General features: G+C 38.2%; 1 long non-coding RNA gene across 1 annotated transcript in view; it reads right to left on the bottom strand.

The window, feature by feature from the left end:
- LOC123384562 overlaps positions 1–24,187 on the bottom strand; it is a 74,107-nt gene that overhangs the window by 47,621 nt on the left and 2,299 nt on the right. Inside the window, exon 2 of the long non-coding RNA XR_006595842.1 lies at positions 23,050–23,127. This is a non-coding gene — a long non-coding RNA (uncharacterized LOC123384562). The remainder of the gene's footprint in view (positions 1–23,049; positions 23,128–24,187) is intronic.

Below are 24,187 nucleotides of genomic sequence, written 5' to 3'. Positions count from 1 at the left end.
GTTATTAAGGATTTTGTATCTTTTGTTTTTTTGAGAGATACAGCATGCACTCGAGTGAGGAAGGGGCAGAGGGGGAGAGAATCTTAAGCAGGCTCGGTGCCCAGCACAGAGCCCATTGAGGGACTCGATCTCACGACCATAATATCTCAGCTGAAATCAAGAGTCAGACGCTTAACCATTTGAGCCACCCAGGCATCCCTTCCATCTAAATTTTAGAATTAACTTGCTAAGTTCTATGAAAAGTCCCATTGAAATTTTCATAATCTAATTTGATGTGTTTTTTCTGTAATTTTGGGGAAAACTTCAAACATACAGAAAAAATAGTGCAATGATCACCTGTATAATCACAAGCTAGATTCACTAATTTTTAATATATCCCAAATTTGCTTTATACATATATGAATATATTTGTAAAGATTATTTTCATTTCTACACATTTGAAAATAATAAGCATTATGGCACTTCACTCTTAAGTATTTCAGTGTTAATTTACTGAGAGTATCCTCCTCCAAAACTAGAATGCAATTATCAAACCTAAGAAAATTAGCAATTCCCTATATTCATCTCATATTTAGCCCATATTTAAATTTCCCCAATTATCCAAAAATGTCTTTAAAAAGTAGTAATTTTTTGTACCCAGATCCAATCAAGGCATATACATCATCATATCATATTAGATTATTATGGCTCTTAAGTTTCTTTTATTCTAGAATAGTCCCCTTGCCACTTTTTTCATAACATTGACTTTTTAGCTATCAAGTTAGTTGTCCTATAGATTGATCCACGTTCTGGATTTGTCTGATAATTTCTAGATAGTGTTATTTAATTTTTTCCTCTATATCCTATATTCCCTGTAAGTGGGAAATTGGTCCTAAAAGTGTGGTTAAGTTCATATTAAATACTTTGGGCACACATACATTATAGTTATCACTGGATTCTTTATACTGCATCACATCATGAGTCACACCATAATGGATTGTCCCACCATTATTTTCTTTAAAATTTTTTTTATTGTGTACTCATTTTTGAGAGACAGAGCATGAGCAGAGGAGAGGCAGACACAGAATCAGAAGCAGGCTCCAGGCTCTGAGCTGTCAGCACAGAGCCCAATGTAGGACTTGAACTCATGAACGGTGAGATCAGACCTGAGCCTAAGTTGGACGCTTAACTGACCGAGCTACCCAGGTGCCCCTGTCCCACCATTATTGATACTTGGTTTGTTTCCTGGTAAAAGAGAGACTGACAGAACTCTCCATTGTAAAAGTGCATTTCCCTTCTCAATTAGCAAACTGGCATACCTTGGCATTGTGTAAATACCCTTTCCCAAACAACTTTCACCTAATGGCACTATATCTATTGAGAATCTTTGAGTAAATCAATTATCCCACTGGGATGCAAAAACTATTTCAATCAAATAAAATATGATTAACAAGCTTGCTGAGTTTTTGTTTGTTTGTTTGTTTGAGAAATGAACTGAATCTAAGAATCAACTCAAGGAAAAGTGACATGTTTGCAACATGGAACTCCTTATGCATAAATATGGCATATGTCTCCATTTATTTTAATCCTTTAAAAAACACTTTCACTATATTTTATCATTTTAATTGTAGCACCATCTATAATAGCAAACTTGAAAATAAACGATTGACCAAATATTAAAACAAAAAAATTGCTCCTAGTGATTCTACCACTTAGGAAATTATGTACAAGGGTTTTTGGAGCTTTATGCCTAAATTCTGGAATGGGGGGACATAGACCAAAATATATATTTTCTGTTATTTCATAAAGGCTAAAATTTGAAATTTAACAATATCAAATGTTGGTAAAATTGTGTGCAAATGGGGTTTCATAGATGTCTAGTGAGAGATTAAATTTATTCTACTATCTTTGAAGATGTTTACCATTATTTATTCAAATTGAAGATATGCCCAACCTATGACTGAGCAATTATACTCTTGATTATATACCCTACAGAAGTACTTACACATGTGAGACATGTGCTTCTTAGCCATGTCTTATGTAATATCCAACGAGACATAAACCAAATGTCCATCATCAATTGTATATACTATGTTATACTATAGAGCAGCAACTTTACTCACCTTATTCTCAGGTTCTTCCAATATTCTATTTCTTGACCCAAATTTCTACTTTTTAAAGAGTTTTTAGAAACTAATATGGGTGCTTTAGGGCCCCTCCTGCAGGGGACCAATGACAACAAAGCGAGCTAAGCCTGCCCCTCCCACCCCTGTGCAGCTTATGGATCTACCCCGTCTAATTTGCCATTGGCCAGATCTCATTGAAGCAGCACCACAAGCATGGCAGTGTGCATGTAGACTGGACAGGGGCCACACCACTCCACAGTGAGTCCTGCCCCTGGAAGAGGGGAAGATAAGGTACACACCAGTCTGACTGTGGCCCAGTGGTGGGCTGGGGGCAGACACTGGGTCTGACTACGGCCGCACCCAACAATACAAGTTACTCCGGACAGCACAGGGGAAGTGCCCTGCAGTTTGGAGCTACCTCAGACACTACCCAAAATGACAAAACTGAAGAATTCTCCTCAATAGAAACTCTAGGAAGTAGTGACAGGTAAAGAATTGATCCAAACCAATTGAAGCAATATAATGGAACAAGAATTTAGAATAATAATCATAAAGTTAATGGCTGGGCTTGAAAAAAGCATAGAGGACAGCAGAGAATCTACTGCTACAGAGATCAAGAAATTAAGAAATAGGCATGAGGAACTAAAAAAAAATGCTATAAATGAGGTGTAAATTAAAATGGAGGCGGCCATAGCACAGATTGAAGAGGCAGAGGAGAGAATAAGTGAATTAGAAGATAAAATTATGGAAAAAGAGGAAGCTGAAAAAGAGATAAAAAAAAATCCAGGAGCATGAGGGGAGAATTAGAGAACTAAGTGATGCAATGAAATCCAACAATATCCATATCATAGGAATTCCAGAAGAAGAAGAGAGAAAGAAAGGGGCTGAAGGTGTACTTGAACAAATCATAGCTGACAACTTCTATGATCTGGAGAAGAAAAAAGGCACTGAAATCCAAGAGGCACAGAAAACTCCCTTCAGACATAATTTGAATCGATCTTCTGCATGACATATCATAGTGAAACTGACAAAATACAAGGATAAAGAGAAAACTCTGAAAGCAGCTAGGGATAAACAGGCTCTAACTTACAGGGGTAGACCTATAAGAGAAGTGGCAGACCTATCTACTGAAACTTGGCAGGCCAGAAAGGAATGGCAGGAAATTTCCAATGTGATGAATAAAAAATATGCGGCCAAGAATCCTTTATCCGGCAAGTCTGTCATTCAGAATTGAAGGAGAGATAAAGGTTTTCCCAAACAAACAAAAACTGAAGGAATTCGTCACCACTAAGCCATCCCTTTATAAGAGATCCTAAGGGGGACTCTGTGAGTGAAATGTTGCAAGGACCACAAACTACCAGAGACGCCACTATAAGCATGAAACCTACACACATCACAATGACTCTAAACTCATATCTTTCAATAATAACACTGAATACAAAATGGACTAAATGCTCCAATCAAAAGACATAGGGTATCAGGATGGATAAAAAAACAAGACTCATCTATTTGCTGTCTACACGAGACTCATTTTAGACCTGAGGACACCTTCAGATTGAAAGTGAGGGGATGGAGAACTAGCTATCATGCTACTAGAAGTCAAAAGAAAGCTGGAGTAGCCATACTTATATCAGACAAACTAGACATTAAATTAAAGGCTGTAACAAGAGATGAAGAAGGGCATTATATAATTACAGGGTCTATTCATCAGGAAGAGCTAACAATTAGAAATGTCTATGCACCAAATATGAGAGCCCCCAAATATATAAAATAATCACAAACATAAGCAACCTTATTGATAAGAATATGGTAATTGCAGGGAATTTTAATATACAACTTATAACAATGGATAGATCATCTAGACAGAATCAACAGAGAAACAAGGGCCCTGAATGATACATTGGATCAGATGGACTTGACAGATATATTTAGAACTCTGCATCCCAAAGCAACAGAATATACTTTCTCCTCGAGTGCACATGGAACATTCTCCAAGATAGATCACATACTGGGTCACAAAACAGCCCTTCATAAGTATACAAGAACTGAGATTATACCATGCATACTTTCAGACCACAGTGCTATGAAGCTTGAAATCAACGACAGGAAAAAGTCTGGAAAACCTCCAAAAGCATGGAGGTTAAAGAACACCCTACTAAAAAATGAACAGGTCAACCAGGCATTTAGAGAAGAAATTGAAATTTATATGGAAACAAATGAAAATGAAAATACAACAATCCAAACGCTTTGGGATGCAGCAAAGGCAGTCCTGAGAGGAAAATGCATTGCATTCCAGGCCTATCTCAAGAAACAAGAAAAATCCCAAATACAAAATCTAACAGCACACTTAATTGAAATAGAAGCAGAACAGCAAAGACACCCCAAACTCAGCAGAAGAAGAGAAATAATAAAGATAAGAGCAGAAATAAACAATATAGAATCTAAAAAAAAAACTGTAGAGCAGATCAATGAAACCAAGAGTTGGTTTTTGAAAAAATAAACAAAACTGATAAACCTGTATCCAGGCTTCTCAAAAAGAAAAGGGAGATGACCCAAATAGATAAAATCACAAATGAAAATGGAATTATTACAACCAATCCCTCAGAAATATATGCAATTATCAGGGAATACTATGAAAAACTATATGCTAACAAACTAGACAACCTGGAAGAAATGGACAAATTCCTAAACACCCACACACTTCCAAAACTCAAACAGGAAGAAAGAGAAAACTTGACCAGACCCATAACTAGTGAAGAAACTGAATCAGTTATCAAAAATGTACCAACAAATAAGAGTCCAGGACCAGATGGCTTCCCAGAGGAATTCCACCAGACATTTAAAGCAGAGATACCTATCCTTCTCAAGCTATTCCAAAAAATATAAAGGGAAGGAAAACTTCCAGACTCACTCTATGAAGCCAGCATGACTTTGATTCCCAAACCAGACAGAGATCCAGTAAAAAAAGAGAACTACAGGCCAATATCCCTGATGAATATGGATGCAAAATTTTCAATGAGGTACTAGCAAATCAAATTCAACAGCATATAAAAAGAATTATTCACCATGATCAAATGGGATTCATTCCTGGGCTGCAGGTCTGGTTCACTATTCACAAATCAATCAATGTGATACATCACACTAATAAAAGAAAAGAAAAGAATCATATGATCCTGTCAATCGATGCAGAAAAAGCATTTGACAAAATTCAGCATCTTTCTTAATAAAAACGCTCAAGAAAGTTGGGATAGAAGGAACATACTTAAACATCATAAAGCCATTTATGAAAAGTCCACAACTAATATCATCCTCAATGGGGAAAAACTGAGAGCTTTCCTCCTCAGATCTGGAACACGACAGGGATGTCCACTCTCACCACTGTTGTTTTACATAGTGTTGGAAGTTCTAGCATCAGCAATCAGACAACAAAAGGAAATCAAAGGCACCAAAATTGGCAAAGATGAAGTCAAGCTTTCACTTTTTGCAGATGACATGATATTATACATGGAAAACCTGATAGATTCCACCAAAAGTCTGCTAGAACTGATACATGAATTCAGCAAAGTTCCAAAGGATAAAAAATTAATGTACAGAAATCAGTTGCATTCTTATACACTAATAATGAAGCAACAAAAAGACAAATAAAGAAACTGATCCCATTCACAACTGCACCAAGAAGCATAAAATACCTAGGAATAGATGTACAAGATCTGTATGCCGAAAACTATAGAAAGCTGATGAAGGAAATTGAAGAAGATACAAAGAAATGGAAAAACATTCCATGCTCATGGATTGGAAGAATAAATATTGTTAAAATGTCAATACTACCCAACGTAATCTACACATTCAATGCAATCCCAATCAAAATTGCACCAGCATTCTTCTCGAAGCTACAACAAGCAATCCTAAAATTTGTATGGAACCATAAAAAACCCTGAATAGCCAAAGTAATTTTGAAGAAGACGACCAAACCAAGAGGCATCACAATCCCAGACTTTAGACCTACTACAAAGCTATAATCATCAAGACAGCATGGTATTGGCACAAAAACAGACACATAGACTAATGGAATAGAATAGAGACCCTAGAATTCAACCCACAAAAGTATGGCCAACTAATCTTTGAAAAGCAGGAAAGAATATCCAGTGGAAAAAAGACGGTCTCTTTAACAAATGGTGCTGGGAGAACTGGACAGCATCATGCAGAAGGTTGAAACTAGACCACTTTCTTACACCATTCACAAAAATAAACTCAAAATGGATGAAGGACCTGAATGTGAGACAGGAAACCATCAAATCCCTAGAGGAGAAAGCAGGGAAAACCTCTCTGAGCTCAGCCACAGCAATGTCTTACTTGACACATCCCCAAAGGCAAGGGAATTAAAAGCAAAAATGAACTACTGGGACCTTATGAAGATAAAAATCTTCTGCACAGCAAAGGAAACAACCAACAAAACTAAAAGGCAACCAATGGAATGGGAAAAGATATTTGCAAATGACATATAGGACAAAGAACTAGTATCCAAAATCTATAAAGAACTCACCAAACTCCACACCTGAAAAACAAATAACCTGGTGAAGAAATGGGCAGAAAACATGAATAGACACTTCTCTAAATAAGACATCCGGATGGCCAACAGGCACATGAAAAGATGCTCAGTGTCACTCCTCATGAGGGAAATGCACATCAAAACCACACTCAGATATCACCTCACACCAGTCAGAGCGGCCAAAATGAACAAATCAGGAGACTACAGATGCTGGAGAGGATGTGGAGAAACGGGAAACCTCTTGCACTGTTGGTGGGAATGCAAATTGGTGCAGCCACTCTGGAAAACAGTGTGGAGGTTCCTCAAAAAATTAAAAATAGACCTACCCTATGACCCAGCAATAGCACTGCTAGGAATTTACCCAAGGGATACAGGAATGCTGATGCATAGGGGCACTTGTACCCCAACGTTTATAGCTGCACTTTCAACAATAGCCAAATTATGGAAAGAGCCTAAATGTCCATCAACTGATGAATGGATAAAGAAATTGTGGTTTATATATACTATGGAATACTACTTGGCAATGAGAAAGAATGAAATATGGCCCTTTGTAGCAACGTGGATGGAACTGGAGAGTATTATGAAAAGTAAAATAAGTCATACAGAGAAAGATGGATACCATATGTTTCCACTCTTATGTGCATCCTGAGAAACTTAACAGAAGACCATTGTGGAGGGAAAGGGGAAAAAAAGGGTTACAGAGAGGGAAGGAGGCAAACCATAAGAGACTCTTAAAAACTGAGAATAAACTGAGGTTTGATGGGGGGTGGAAGGGAGGGGGGAAAAATTATAAAAAATAAATAAAAAACTAACATGATTAGTTAAAATCTAGAATCACATTCACTTTTGATGATAGAGACAGGGACATGGACAAGCGGGAAAAAGACAGGGGAAACTTCAGTGTATTAGTAATGTCTAGGTCTTAAACTGAATGATGGGTTCATGGCTGTTAACTTGGTTATTATGCTTTGTAACTTACATACAAGTTACAAAGACTTTTCAATGTATCAAACATTTTATATAAAAATAAACATCATTGGGGGTGCCTGGGTGGCTCAGTCGGTTAAGCTTCCGACTTCGGCTCAGGTCATGATCTCACGGTCCGTGAGTTCAAGCCCTGCTTCGGGCTCTGTGCTGACAGCTCAGAGCTTGGAGCCTGTTTCGGATTCTGTGTCTCCCTCTCTCTCTGCCCCTCCCCTGTTCATGCTCTGCCTCTCTCTGTCTCAAAAATAAATAAACGTTAAAAAAATATTTTTAAATAAAAATAAAAAAATAAACATCATTATAGGTTGTTTTATTTTATTTTAGATTATTTTAAGTGTTTGAAAAGAAACTTATAAATATTCAGCTTATCTTATGTGGTTTCATTTGCATTCAGATCTTATCTCTTCTTTCTCTGTAGAAGTTGGGCAAGTTATATTTTATTATGCTCACAGACTGCTGGTTATGTTTGGTACTTTCAACAAAGCAGAACTTATTGTGTACTACCAGAGAGTTTGGCTCATTTCAAATAGAGTAAGAAGCAGACATTTCCAAAGCTCTTTAAGACATCAAACATTTGGGAAAGTTCATTGTCACTGTTAACCACTCTTTCATTAATTTCTGTCCCAGACTAAACCAGACCATCAGGAAAAAATACAAAACTCGTATTTCCTCAGTCCCCCTGAGAATTGATCTTGTATAGTTATGATTAACCATGGCCTTTCCTTTATTGAGGATTAACACAGGATTCCCCCACTAGAGCAAGAAAAAACGCATGTCCCCCATACTAATTGTTCAACTAGTGGTAGTATATCCTAATACTACTGCTCCCACTCACATGCCACCTTCACACGATGTGTAGTCCCTGATCCTGAGAAAAACACATTTCCTACTTTATCATGGCCACTTATTGATGTTAGAACCTCTCTCCAAATAATATAGTTACAATGTATAAGTTTCTTAGAGAGAGATTATGTAGCCTACCTGTTTTGTATCCCCCACAGCAAACAATATATAAACAGCGATCGATTGCTTGATTTTGTGCCATTGTCAGAGACGCTAAAGGTAAGGGGCAAAGAAAGTATTAGGGAAAGTTGTCCAAGACAGGAAAAAGTGAGAAAACTCAGGTAAAGTTAGAGAGAACGGGACTCCACAGGACTAAACACATGGCAATGTGAAAGAAAGAAACCAACTTCAGGCATTAAAAAAAAAAAGGTCATCACATCAGAAACACTAAATTCCAACAGACAACAAAACAGTGGATATACAGCTCTGAGGGTAAATGATTTCTATTCTTGAATTCTAAAACCAAGCAAATATGAAGTGAGCAACTCTACTTAATGGAAGAAGATATAAAAAGGTTAATATGTAACTGATAAAGAAGCTTTCAAAAAAGAGTGATATAAATATTTGAAATGGGAAATGAAATATAAATTCTCAATTATTATAACAGAAAACTCATGGAAAATGTCTATCTTTAACAACTAATAAATAGAGATTGAATCATTTAGAGATACAGAAGTATCCACCAGAAGAAACAGCTAAAAGAATCGGTGGCCTTCTGGGGGCCTGTGGATGAGAAAAATTTAGGCATGGAGACTGTCATTTGTAACCGTATGTACATATTACTCTAATGACATTTGAATTTTTTCTTGTGAGAATTCTATTCTCACAAGAAAAAAATGCAATTAAATTAAAGCGATAATAAAATACTATTTTGGGGGGGTGTCTGGGTGGCTCAGTCAGTTAAGCGTATGGCTTCGGCTCAGGTCATAATCTCATGGTTCTTCAGTTGGAGCCCACAGGTCAGGCCCTTTGCTGAGAGCTCAGAGTCTGAAGCCAGATTCGAATTGTGTGTCTCCCTGTCTCTCTGTCCCTCCCCCGCTCACATCTGTCTCTCTCTCTCTTTCTCTCTCTCAAAAAATAATAAATATTTTTAATATGTAAATAAATAAAATACTATTTCTTACTTATCAAATTGGCAAAGTCTTCTTGAAATAATACTCGACACTGGCAAAGATGTGAAAGGAGAGGACATTTTTCATAGATAGCCAGGAGGATAAAAGCTTACTAAGGGGGCAGATGATAAAATCTGTCAAAAACTATCTAAAATATACAAAAGCTTGAGCACCAGTTCCCCTTCTAATAATCGATTTTGTTAAAAATCAAAAATGTATTTTTAGAAGGATATTCACTAAAGGTCTGTACTTAGTAATAAAATACTAGAAGCAACAATACAGCCTGTCCAAATAAATAATGATGCATTCATATGATGAAATACTACATAGCCATTAAAAATTAAGTTAATAGGGGAGGGAACCAAGATGGCAGAACAGCATGGAACTTTTTATGTGTCTCCCGTCCATGATATATAGCCAGACCAACACTAAACCATCCTGCACACCTAGAAAACTGATCTGAGGATTAACATAACAATCTGCACAACCTGAACCACAGATTTCAGCAGGTACATGGTGCATAGAGCTGAACTTGGGGAGAGAGAAGCCGTGGAGGGTACAGAGCTGCTTTTGCAGGCAGAGAGAGGATGGAGGCGGGGGGCAGGGCAACGGGGAGAATACGGGAAAAGCATCCCTCCCCAAAAGTAGCTGGAGAGAAAGTAGAAAATTGGAAACAGCTGCAGGGACTGAACTAAAAATGGAGAAAGGAGAAAGGAGAGGGTTTAAATTCCATTAAGACTGTAAACAGGGGGAGCTCAGAGTCTGCAACTATGCAGCTCCAAAACTGGCAGTGCTCTGGTGGAAAGGGCGAATCCCTAGGAGCAGAGTGGGGTCCAGGAGGTTCTCAGGCTACATAGGGAAAAGCGGTTCCACTGCTGGAAGGACATTTGGTAGAGACTGTTGAAGCCACCTGGACCCAGCAGACCCCAGGAACCACCATATTCCCTGGTGCTAGAACAAGGTCATTAAGGGTGAAGCCTGGTGCCAGATGTTGTGATTTTTCATAATCCCTGAAATGCTGCTGCTACACTAAGTCGCAAACTTTTTCTGGTGTGGGCTGGCACCCAGCCGCAGTCTCTGGACATCGGCAGCAGCACGGTCCCACGAACTTTCCTGGGTGTAGCTGTCATTTAGCCACTACTTGGTGAGACCCTCCTGTAGAGGGGCAGAACAAGTCAAAGCCGCAGTCCCTCAGAAGTAAGGGGCTGGGAAAAATAGCCACATCTGAGACAAAACGCAAGAGAGAGGTACTGCCTGGGGCTTGGTCACAGACAGTGTAAAAACAGGGAGTGGACGAAAGCTGAAGACAAAGGATGGGTGCGCGATTGCTGATCGGGGAGAACAGAGTTCTGATACTAGAGACTGGGGAGCTGGGTGACGCCATTTTCACCACTCCCGCGCATGTGCATACATACCTATGAGCACCACAACAATCCACTCCAGTAGGCTAGCAGCGCCATCTAGTGGAGAAGGGAACCGTTACACTAACCCCACCCATCTGGGCCAACCTCACTCTTCAAGAGCACAAGTCTCACCAACGCCGGCTTAGTTTATGGAGTCTAAAGCGCTTCATAGTCTGACTTCTAGGTAAAAAAGAAGTAATTTCAGTCGTATTTCAGTCTGTTAGCAGTTCCACCTATTCAGTTTTCTTTCTTTCTTTTTTTTCTCTTTTTCATTTCTTTTTCTTGAATACAGAAAGAGAAAAAATTCATTTTTATTTTCAATTTTTATTAAAAATATTTTTCTTTACTATTTTTTTACTATATGTTTTACTTTTGTGTAAATTTTTTCAAATTTATTTTACTTCCATCATTTTATTTTAGTCTACTGTAGTGTATTTACTTTTTCAAATTTTCAAATGATATCCTTTTTTTTGTTTTCTCTTTTTCTTTTCTTTTTCTGAATAAAGAGAAAATTTTCATTTTTATTTTTAATTTTTATTAAAAATATTTTTCTTTAATTTTTTTCTACTATATTCTTTACTTTTGTGTAAATTTTTTCAAATTCTATTTTATTTTCATCATCATTTTAGTCTACTTCAGTATATTCAATTTTCCAAATTTTCAAACAATATCCTTTGTTTTTCTTTTTTCTTTTCTTTTTTTCTTCCTTTTTCTCTAATCTATCAAGCCACTTTCAACACCCAGACCAAAACACACCTAGGACCTAGCATCATTTATTTGATTTTGTGTGTGTGTGTTTTTAATTTTTTAATTTTAATATTTTTTTTTAATTTTCATTTTTTCTACCTCATTACTTCATTTTCTCCCTTCAAAATGATGAAACTAATGAATTCACCCCAGAAGAAAGAGCACAAAGAAATGACAGCCAGGGACTTAACCAATACACATACAAGCAAGGTGTCTGAACCAGAATTTAAAATCACGATAAAAAGAATACTAGCTGGAACCGAAAATAGATTAGAATCCCTTTCTGCAGAGATAAAGAAGTAAAAACTAGTCAGGATGAAATAAAAAGTGTTATAACTTAGCGACAATCACGGATGGATGCCACAGCAGTAAGGATGGATGAGGCAGAACAGAGAATCAGTGATATAGAGGACTAACTTATGGAGAATAATGAAGCAGAAAAACAGAGGGAGATTAAGGCCAAAGAGCACGATTTAAGAATTAGAGAAATCAGGGGCGCCTGGGTGGCACAGTCGGTTAAGCGTCCGACTTCAGCCAGGTCACGATCTCGCGGTCCGTGAGTTCGAGCCCCGCGTCGGGCTCTGGGCTGATGGCTCGGAGCCTGGAGCCTGTTTCCGATTCTGTGTCTCCCTCTCTCTCTGCCCCTCCCCCGTTCATGCTCTGTCTCTCTCTGTCCCAAAAATAAATAAACATTGAAAAAAATTAAAAAAAAAAAAAGAATTAGAGAAATCAGTGACTCATTCAAAAAGAGCAACATCAGAATCACAGGAGTCCCAGAAGAGGAAGAGAGAGAAATAGGGGTAGAAGGGTTATGTGAGCAAATCATAGCAGAAAACTTTCCTAACCTGGGGAAAGACAAAGACATCAAAATTCAGGAGCACAGAGGACTCCCATTATGTTCAACAAAAACCAGCCATCAACAAGGCATATCATAGTCAAATTCACAAAATATTCAGGCAAGGACAGAATCATGAAAGAAGCAAGGGGTAAAAAGTCTTTAACCTACAAGGGAAGACAGATCAGGTTTGCAGCAGACCAATCCACAGAAAATTGGCAGGTCAGAAAGGAGTGGCAGGATATATTCAATGTGCCGAATCAGAAAAATATGCAGCCAAGAATTCTTATCCAGAGAGGCTATCATTCAAAATACAAAGAGATAAAAAGTTACCCAGACAAACAAAAATTAAAGGAGATTGTGATCACTAAACCAGCCTGCAAGAAATTTTAAGGGGGACTCTCTGAGGAGAGAAAAGATGAAAATATAAATACATACATACATACATACATACATACATACATACCAAAAGCAACAAGGATTAGAAAGGATCAGAGATCACCAGCAGAAACTCCAACTCTACAAGCAACATAATGGCAATAAATTTATATCTTTCAGTACTCACTCTAAATGTCAACGGACTCAATGCTCCAATCAAAAGACAAAGGGTAACAGAATGGATAAGAAAACTAGATCCATCTATATGCTGTTTACAAGATACTGACTTTAGACCTAAAGACACCTTCAGATTCAAAGTAAGGGGATGGAGAACCATCTATCATGCCAATCGTCAACAAAAGAAAGCCAGAGTAGCCATACTCATATCAGACAATCTAGACTCTAAAATAAAGACTATATCAAGAGATACAAAAGGGCATTATATTATAATTAAGGGGTCTATCCACCAAGAAGACCTAACAATTGTAAACATTTATGCTCCAAAGGCAGAAACACCCAAATATATAAATCAATTAATCAGAAACAAAGAAACTCATTGATAGTAATACCATAATAGTAGGAGACTTCAACACCCCACTCACAGCAATGGACAGATCATCTAACCAAAAAATCAACAAGGAAACAATGGCTTTGAATGACACACTGGACCAGATGCACTTAACAGATATATTCAGAACATTTCATCCTAAAGCAGCACAATATACATTCTTCTCCAGTGCACATGGAACGTTCTCCAGAATAGACCACAAACGGGGACTCAAATTAGCCCTCAACAAGTATAAAAAGATCGAGAGCATACCGTGCATATTTTCAGACCACAATGCTATGAAACTCAAAATCAACCACAAGAAAAAATTTGGAAAGGTAACAAATACTTGGAGACTGAAGAACATCCTACTAAAGAATGAATGGGCTAACCAAGAAATGAAAGACGAAATTAAAAAGTATATGGAAGCCAATGAAAATGATAACACCACAACCCAAAACCTCTGGGACACAGCAAAGGCAGTCATAAGAGGGAAGTATATAGTCTCCAGGCCTTCCTAAAGAAGGAAGAAGGATCTCAGATACACAACCTAACCTTACACCTTAAAGAGCTGGAAAAAGAACAGCAAATAAAACCCAAAACCAGCAGAAGACAGGAAGTAATAAAGATTAGAGCAGAAATTAATACTATTAAAACAAAACAAAACAAAACAAAACAAAACAAAAAACAGTAGAACAGATCAATGAAACCAGAAGCTGGTTCTTTGAAAGAATTAATAAAATTGATAAAGCACTAGCCAGTTTGATCAAAAAGGAAAGGACCCAAATAAATAAAATGAAGAATGAAAGAGGAGAGATCACAACCAACACTGCAGAAATACAAACAATAATAAGAGAATATTATGAGCAATTATATGCCAATAAAATGGGCAAATTCCTAGAAACATATACACTACCAAAACTGAAACAGGAAGAAATAGAATATTTGAGCAGACCCATAACCAATAAAGAAATAGAAGTAGTAATCAAAAGTCTCCCAAAAAACAAGAGTCCAGGGCCGGATGGCTTTCCAGGAGAATTCTACCAAACATTAAAGGAAGAGTTAACATCTATTCTCTTGAAACTGTTCCAAAAAATAGAAATGGAAGGAAAACTTCCAAACTCTTTCTATTAAGCCAGCATTACTTTGATTCCAAAACCAAACATGGACCCCACTAAAAAAGAGAGCTATAGACCAATTTCCATGACGCACGTGGATGCAAAAATCCTCAACAAGGTATTAGCCAACCAGATCCAACAATACATTAAAAAAAGTATCCACCACGACCAAGTGGGATTTATACCTGGGATTCAGGGCTGGTTCATTATCTGCAAAACAATTAATGTGATTCATCACATCAATAAAAGAAAGGACAAGAACCATATGATCCTCTCAATAGATGCACAGAAAGCATTTGACAAAATACAGCACCCTTTCTTGATAAAAACCCTCAAGAAAGTAGGGATAGAAGGAGCATACCTCAAGATAATAAAAGCCATATATGATGATCCAACGCTAATATCATTCTTAATGGGAAAAACTGAAAGCTTTGCCCCTAAGGTCAGGAACAAGACAGGGATGTCCACTCTCGCCACGTTATTCAACATAGTACTGGAAGTCTTAGCCTCTGCAATCAGACAACACAAAGAAATAAAATGCATCCAAATCAGCCAGGAGGAGGTCAAACTTTCATTCTCCCCAGATGACATGATGCTCTACATGGAATATCTGAAAGATTCCACCAAAAAAACTGCTAGAACTGATTCATGAATTCAGCAAAGTTGCAGAATATAAAATCAACCCACAGAAAACGGTTGCATTCCTATACACCAACAATGAAGCAACAGAAAGAGAAATCAAAGAATCGATCCCATTTACAATTGCACCAAAAACCATAAAATGCCTAAGAATAAATCTAATCAATGAGGTGAAAAATCTATACACTGAAAACTATAGAAAGCTTATGAAAGAAATCGAAGAAGACACAAAAAAAAATGGAAAAAGATCCATGCTCCTGGATAGGAAGAACAAATATTGTTAAAATGTTGATACCACTCAAAGCAATCTACGTATTCAATGCAATCCCTATCAAAATAACACCAGCATTCTTCACAGAGCTAGAACAAATAATCCCAAAATTTGCATGGAACCAGAAAAGACCCTGAATAGCCAAAGCAATCTTGAAAAAGAAAACCAAAGCAGGAGGCATCACAATCCCGGACTTTAAGCTATACTACAAAGCTGTAATCTTCAAGACACTGGCACAAGAACAGACACTCAGATCAAAGGAACAGAAAAGAGAACCCAGAAATGGACCCACAAACGTATGGCCAACTAATCTTTGACAAAGCAGGAAAGAATATCCAATGGAATCAAGACAATCTCTTTAGCAAGTGGTGCCGGGAAAACTGGACAGCGACATGCAGAAGAATGAACCTGGACCACTTTCTTACACCATACACAAAAATAAACCCAAAACTGATGAAAGACCTCAATGTAATACAGGAAGCCATCAAAATCCTCAAGGAGAAAGCAGGCAAAAACCTCTTTCATCTTGGCTGTAGCAACTTCTTACTCAACACATCTCCAAAGGCAAGGGACACAAAAGCAAAAATGAACTACTGGGACCTCATCAAAATAAAAAGCTTCTGCACAGCGAAGGAAACAATCAGCAAAACTAAAAGGCAACCCACAGAATGGGAGAAGATATTTGCAAATGACATAGGAGATAAATGGTTAATATCCAAAATCTATAAAGAACTTATCAAACTCAACACCCAAAACACAAATAATCCAGTGAAGAAATGGTCAAAAGACATGAAGAGACACTTCTCCAAAGAAGACATCCAGATGGCCAACCGACACATGAAAAAATGCTCAACATCACTCATCATCAGGGAAATACAAATCAAAACCACAATGAGATATCACCTGACACCTGTCAGAATGGCTAACATTAACAACTCAGGCAACAACAGATGTTGGCGAGGATGCAGAGAAAGAGGATCTCTTTTGCATTGTTGGTGGCAATGTAAGCTGGTGTAGCCACTCTGGAAAACAGTATGGAGGTTCCTCAAAAAAAACTAAAAATAGAACTACCCTACAACCCAGCAATTGCACGACTAGGTATTTACCCAAAGGATACAGGTGTGCTGTTTTGAAGGGACACGTGCACCCCCATGTTTAGAGCAGCACTGTCAACAATAGCTTAAGTATGGAAAGAGCCCAAATGTCCATCGATGGATGAATGGATAAAGAAGATGTGGTATATATGTACAATGGAGTATTACTCGGCAATCAAAAAGAATGAAATCTTGCCTTTTGCAGCTACGTGGATAGAACTGGAGGGTATTATGCTAAGTGAAATTAGTCAGAGAAAGACAAATACATGACTTCACTCCTATGAGGACTTTAAGACACAAAACAGATGAACATAAGGAAAGGGAAACAAAAATCATATAAAAACAGGCAGGGGGACAAAACAGAAGAGACATAATTATGGAGAATATACAGAGGGTTTCTGGAGAGGTTGTGGGAGGGGGGATGGGCTAAATGGGTAAGGGGCAATGAGGAATCTACTCCTGAAATCATTGTTGCACTATATGCTAACTAATTTAGATGTAAATTTAAAAAAAATTTTTTTTAATTAAGTAATAGGAAAATAGTTACTGACATGAAAAAGTATTCATAATATATTAACTGAAACAATAACTATGTATAAAATGATATATCTTGGATTTGCTTCAACAGTGATTTAAGAGAGAAACGTGGAGGAGGATTTAGATAAAACAAGATGGACTATGGGTTGATAACAGAAGTAAAGTAACTGGGAAATTGAGGTCATTATACTATTCAGTGTGCTTTTGCATATGCCCAAAGTTCTCCACAATAAAGCTCTTTTTTAACTATGTACAATGCATTTAAATATGGAAATGAAAAATGGAAAAAATAAATCATACACACTAAAAAGTTAAGAGTGGTTATATCTGGTGACTTTTACTATCATTTGTTTGCTTCTCTTTTTTAAAGTGCTTTAAGTGCAAATTACTCTTACAGTAAGAACTTCCAAAATTCTAGTATAAACTATGGTCTACTTATGAGTTCTCTAAGTCTCTACTATTTCTCCATATTTCCTTTATGTCATGCCATGTTCACCATTTTACTTTACAGTAGCATTCTACTTTTTTTCCATAAGCAGAAACTATATATGAAGCATCAAAATTATTTTTTGTTAAAGTTTGAAAAAATTCATCCACAAATTCAATTATGGGTCCTGCTTTAGAATACAATAATAAATTTATTACTAATTTCTCAGAATATCCATCTTTTAGTTCAGTGGTTCTCAACCCTTGGCTATATTTAGAATCACCTGGAAGTTTTTTTAAAAGACAATATTGCCCAGACTCTATTCCTCAAAAGTTGTGATTTAATTGGTCTAAGACAGAGCTCAAGCACTGTGCTTTTTTTTTAAGCTCCCCGGTTGATTCTAATGTGCAGACGTGACTGTGACCACTGCCTTAGTCCTTACTTTGGACAGTGACTCTCAACTTTGGCTGCACGTTTAAGTCATTGAAGGAGTTGAAAAAAACACTGATATCTGGAACCCACCCTCCAAGATTCTCACTTTATTGGTCTGGGCTGTGGCCTGGGCTTTGGAATTTTTATCTCTACCCACACCTCCCCACTTAATATAAATATCCTTCACCTGCTCACTGATGTCTGCGCTTTACTTCTTTGCTAAGAATTTGCTTCTGTGAAAATATTAACATCTCATTAAGAAAATATGCATTAAGATTTGTAACTCTTAAACAGTTTAGCAAGAATAAAAATGTGTTTAATCTGTCTTTTGCATAAACATTCTGAAAAGTTTCATATGTGGGGAAAGAGAAATATATACATATTAGAGATATAACCACCAAAGAAATAGCCATATCTGACTAAGCATATGTACATGATATAATATATATATCATATAAGCTATTAAACACATCATATAATCTATTATGCCTCTCTGTCTATCTATAGAAAGGGAGAGAGGAAGAAAGAGAAAATGGGGGGGGGGGGAGCACAAGAGAGAAAAACTAGGGTATAAGACAAATTTTCCCTGCTTTAAGAGTGGAAGATGACACAGAGACAAATACTACATAATTCCATTTATAAGAGGTACTTAGAGTAGTCAAAATCATAGAAACAGAAAGTAGAATGGTGGTTATCAGGGGCTGGGAGGAGGAAGATAGAGGAGTTATATTTTTTAATGGGTCCAGAGTTTCAGTTTTCAGTTCAGTTTTGCAAGATGAAGCGTTGTGGAGATGGAAGGTGGTGATGGTTGTACAACAATGTGAATGTACTCAATAACACTGAACTACACACTTAAAATTGGCTCAGATAGTAAATTCTGTTATGTATATTTTACTGCCAAAAAAATTTTTTTGAAATGATCTTTGGAAACCTTGAGTCCAATCTACACCACTAGCTGATCTTAACTGAGCCAACCCAAGGATCCTCAGAAGATCCAAAGTCAAGTTTCCTCATGAAATCAACTCTCCATTCTGAGCTTGGAGAGGAGCTTCTGTGAGGTAGAACCTCACTTCACCTTACTTTTGTTCTCAAGATCAATTTAACAACACCTCTGTGGGAAGAGGAGCTAAGATGGCAGAGTAGTAGGACCCTAGGCTTGCCTCCTCCCTCCAACACAGCTAGATCAATAAGAAATCATTCTCAATACCCAAGAAATTGATCTGAGGACTAACAGAACAAACCACACAACTAGAGGGAGAGAAGAGGCCACATAAGTGAAAGGTAGGAGGTGCAGAGATGTGGTTTGAGGGAGAAATGGATCATGGGTGCTGTGGAGGGGAGGAACCCCTGGTGCTGCAAAGAGAAGAGAAGAGAGGAGAGACAGAGAGAGAGGGAGAAGAGCACATAGGGGAGTTGCACAAGGAACTCCCCAAATCCACTGACTGGGAAAATGACAGGGGCTCAATTTCATGAGTTTTTATAACCAGCGAGGCTCAAAGACTGGAGTCGGCAATCTGCGGATCCCCTGGTGGGGTGCCTGGGTGGCTCAGTTGGTTAAGTGCCGGACTTCAGCTCAAGTCATGATCTCACAGTTCGTGGGTTAGAGCCCTGTGTCAGACTCCGTGCTGACAACTGAGAGCCTGGAGCCTGCTTCAGATCCAGTGTCTCTCTATCTGTCTGCCCCTTCCCCCACTCACACTCTGTCTCTCTCTCTCAAAAAAAAAATAAACATTAAAAAAAATTTTTTTAATCTGAGGATCCCCTGGGATGCACTGGGAAAGACACTTCCCTCTTCTGGGAGCTCATCTAGGAGAAGTGGCATTGCCTCTCTGGGGACAAAAGAAGCCAGCAGGTGCCATTACCCTCCCTCACCCCTCAGCAGAGGTACAGAGACATGTTCTGAGAGCGGCTAACTTGGAGACTGGCTCTTTGCTGCACTTCACTCCAAACTCTACACCCCTGCACTTTGGTGTGACTGTCTTCCTGGAACAAATCTGCATCAGTCCCAGTGCAGTTAGACTCTTCCCCAGAGGACCAGTGAGGGTCCCTACCACACCAGGTCCTTAGTTTAAAAACTCAGCGGAGTTTAAAAACTCAGCCAGCCTTCCTGGGATAGAACGCGGGTGCACTGCACTGCCAGGTGGGCAGAAGGTCCAGCCACAGACAGAGTGAAGGCAAGGATCTAAAGGATGCCTGGGACACACAAGGGGAGACTGTTTGTTCTTCTGGGAGGGCTTCCCAGACAGCATGGGGTGCAAACCCCCGCTCTGGAGATGAGGGAGCTGGTTGATGCCATTTCTCTCCCCTGCTCCTCAGCATAAACTTCAGTAAGCAGCACTGCACCAACAGTGGCAGCCTAAATGTCTCAACACCAAGCCCCGCCTCCCTGCACTCTGCAGGTGCTGCTTTTCTTGGGCAAGTGTGCCTGAGAAGCAATGAAGCAGGCCTCTTCCCCAGAAGACCAGCAAACCCCCATGTCTACCAACCATAGACAAAACTTCATAGCTGCAAAACTTCAGCTCTAGTGGAAATAGCATCAGGTCTCTTTTAAAAAATAGACCAGAGCACACCTAGTTAAAATTTGACACACTCTGGCCAAGGTCAAAACACTCTCCACTGCAGGCAAGGAGAAACTCTGCAGAGGACTGACCTGAGGGAAAGAGCAGCCAAAACACAGTAGTAGAGTCCACACAGCATTCACCAGAGACACTTCCTGAAGCATCAGACTCTGGACAGTATATGACCTCTTCTTCATAAAGCTATTACTCTCAGGAGCAGGAAATATAACAGGCTCCCCCAACACACAGAAGACAGAGACCTTGGCAAAATGCCAAGATGGAGGAATTCATCCCAAAGGAAAGAACATGAAAAGGTCAAGCCAGAGATCTAATCAAAACAGGTATGAGTAATATGCCTGATCCAGAATTTACCATAAGGATACTAGATGAGCTTGAAGAAGCATAGAAGGCACCAGGGAGTCCCTTACTGCAGAGATAAAATACCTAAAAACTAGTCAGGCTACAATGAAAAATGCAATAGCCATGATACACGAATTCAGTGAAGTCACAGGATACAAAATCAATGTACAGAAATCTGTTGCATTTCTATACACTAATAATGAAACAGCAGAAAGAGAAATCAAGGAATTGATACCATTTACAACTGCACCAAAAATCATAACATACCTAGAAATAAACCTAACTAAAGAGGTAAAATATCTTTACTCTGAAAATTTTAGAACACTTATGAAAGAAACTGAAGAGGACACAAAGAAATGGAAAAACATTGCATGCTCATGAATTGGAAGAAGAAGTATTGTTAAAATGTCTATACTACCCACAGCAATCTAAACATTTAATGCAATCCCTATCAGAATATCACCAGCATTTTTCACAGAGCTTTTTCATAGGATTTTTTGTTCTATCTCTGTGAAAAATGCTGGTGGTATTTTTGTATAGAACCACAAAAGACTCCGAATAGCCAAAGAATTCTTGAAAAAGAAAAACAAAGCTGGAGCCATCACAATTCCAGACTTCAAGGTGTATTTCAAATCTGTAGTGATCAAGATACTATGGCACAAAAACAGACACATAGATCAATGTATCAGAAGAGAAAACCCAGAAATGAACCCACAGCTATATGGTCAACTAATCTTTGACAAAGCAGGAAAGAATATCCAATGGAAAAAAACACAGTCTCGTCAACAAATTGTGCTGGGAAAACCGAACAACGACATGCAAAAGAATAAAACTGGACCACTTTCTTATACCATACCAAAAAATAAGTTCAAAAAGGATAAAAGACCTACATGTGAGAAAGGAAACCATCAAAATTCTAGAGGAGAACACAGGCAGCAACCTCTTTGACATCAGCCATACCAAATTCTTACTAGATCTGTCTCTGGGGCAAGGGAAATAAAAGCAAAAATAAACTATTGGGACTTCATTATAATACAAAAGTTCTGCACAGCAAAGGAAACAAGCAGCAAAATTAAAAGGCAACCTTTGGAATGGAAGAAGATATTTGCAAATCACATATCTATTAAAGGGTTAGTATCCAAAATATATAAAGAACATATCAAACTCAACACCCGAAATACAAATAACCCAGTTAAAAAAATGGGCAGAGGACATGAACATTTTTCCAAAGAAGACATCCAGATGGCTAACAGACACATGAAAAGATTCTCAACATCACTCATCATCATAGAAATACAAATAAAAACTGCAATGAGATATCACCTCACACCTGTCAGAATAGCTAAAATTAACAACACAGGAAACAACAGATGTTGGCAAGGATGTGGAGAAAAGGGAACCCTCCGACACTGTTGGTGGGAATGCAAACTGATGCAGCCACTTTGGAAAAAGTATGGAGTTTCCTCAAGAAGTTAAAAAATAGAACTACCCTCTAATCCAGCAATTGCACTACTAGGTATTTACCCAAAGGATACAAAAATACTGATTCAAAGGATACATGCACCCCGATGTTTATAACAGCATTATCAATAACAGCCAAATTATAGAAAGGGCCCAATGTAAATTGACTGATGAATGGATAAAGAAGATTTCTTAACTATAGAGAACAAACTGAGGGTTGCTGGAGGGGAGGTGGGTGGAGGGATGGGCTATATGGGTGATGGGTATTAAGGAGGGAACTTGTTGTGATGAGTGCTGGGTGTTGTTATGTAAGTGATGAATCACGAAATTCTACACCTGAAACTGACATTACACTATATGTTAACTAAATGGAATTTAAATAAAAACTTGAAACTAAAAATAAATAAACAAAATAAATAAAAACATTCTGTGGCTCCTAGCATGATGAAATTGGCCACTCCATTAATCAAGATTTCCAACTTTGCAAAGCATTCCTGGAAACATTTTTCTGGTGTTTAACACTGGCGTTTAAGGTTTAATGCTGATTTTCAAAGTCTACAACTAAAATCAAAGTTTACCCAGGCTTCAATAATTTCATAATACAACATGTGGATAGGCATTTAATGTTTCATTTGCTAATGGAACTCACTTTTTTTTTCAGGTATCTTGTTCCAATTTTTTGTTGCCACTTTTTCTCATCTCCACAGTTTTCCTATTGTCTTCTGAACTGGAAGCCGTAAGACAAAATATTGTGAATTTTGCTTGTAAACCATTAAATGAACATTCGGTAAAATGGAAAATTTCTTCAAGCAATGAGTGAAACAATTACAGATGACTGGGGAAACCTCTCTGACGTCTCCTTGACGTTTTCATCAGCGTTTCCTAAACTTGGCTAATTGATACAGATCATTTTCAGGTGCTTATAAAAAAAATGCAGACTCCCAAAACCCTCCCCTGGAGATTCTAATTCAGTAAGTCGAGGGTGGGACCCAAGACTGTAACTAACTGCCTGTCTGTCTCAGGTGATTCTGCATGAGGCTAAATAGCCTGTAGATATGACAGAGGCAAACAGCAGACACAGCTCTTTCCAACTCTCCCACTCCTCATTTCCTCTTGCAACCATTCCAGGATTTCCCTGCATTCTCCCTTGGACTTTGATGCCTGCTCTCAGTCTTATATTCAAATTGTGCTCCTCACACCAGCAGCAGTGGCCTCATCTGGGAGCTTGTTAGAAGGGCAGAATTGCAGGCTCCATGTTGGACCTTCAGAATCTGCACTCTCACAAGATCCCCAGGTGATGTATGTATCCACTGAAGAGTAAGGCCTGAGAAGTGTTTCCCAAACATTTTGGTAAATACCGAAATCATGTGGGGCCTTCTTAAACCTACAGCTGCTAGGTTCCACCCCAGACCATAGGATGATTCTGATGCATGCAAAATTTAAGAAACACTACATCTGAAATTAATATCACACTGTACGTTAACTAACTGGAATTTAAATTAAAACTTTAAAATTTTCACTAAAAAAAGAAACACTGCCCAAACGGCTTCTTACAATTTTAACTTTGGCTGAGACCAGACTGTAATTTTTTTATTTGCTAAGGAAAAGGGAAATTTTAAATATCTTCCTAAATGCTAAAGAAGTTATTGAACATAGTCACTTCATCCTAAAGTAACAGAAACCTGGCTGAAACTTGGCACGGCTGGCACAACGTCCTGGGCTCCGAGGTCTCCATCACCCAAGTCCCAGGCTCCACTGCGAGGTCTGGAGAGAGCCTCACACCTCCT

This window comes from Felis catus, chromosome A3 (genome assembly GCF_018350175.1).
Source record: "Felis catus isolate Fca126 chromosome A3, F.catus_Fca126_mat1.0, whole genome shotgun sequence".
Lineage (NCBI taxonomy): Eukaryota > Metazoa > Chordata > Mammalia > Carnivora > Felidae > Felis > Felis catus.
Note: the sequence above shows the minus strand (reverse complement) of the source record. Positions and strands in the feature narration are given on the sequence as shown.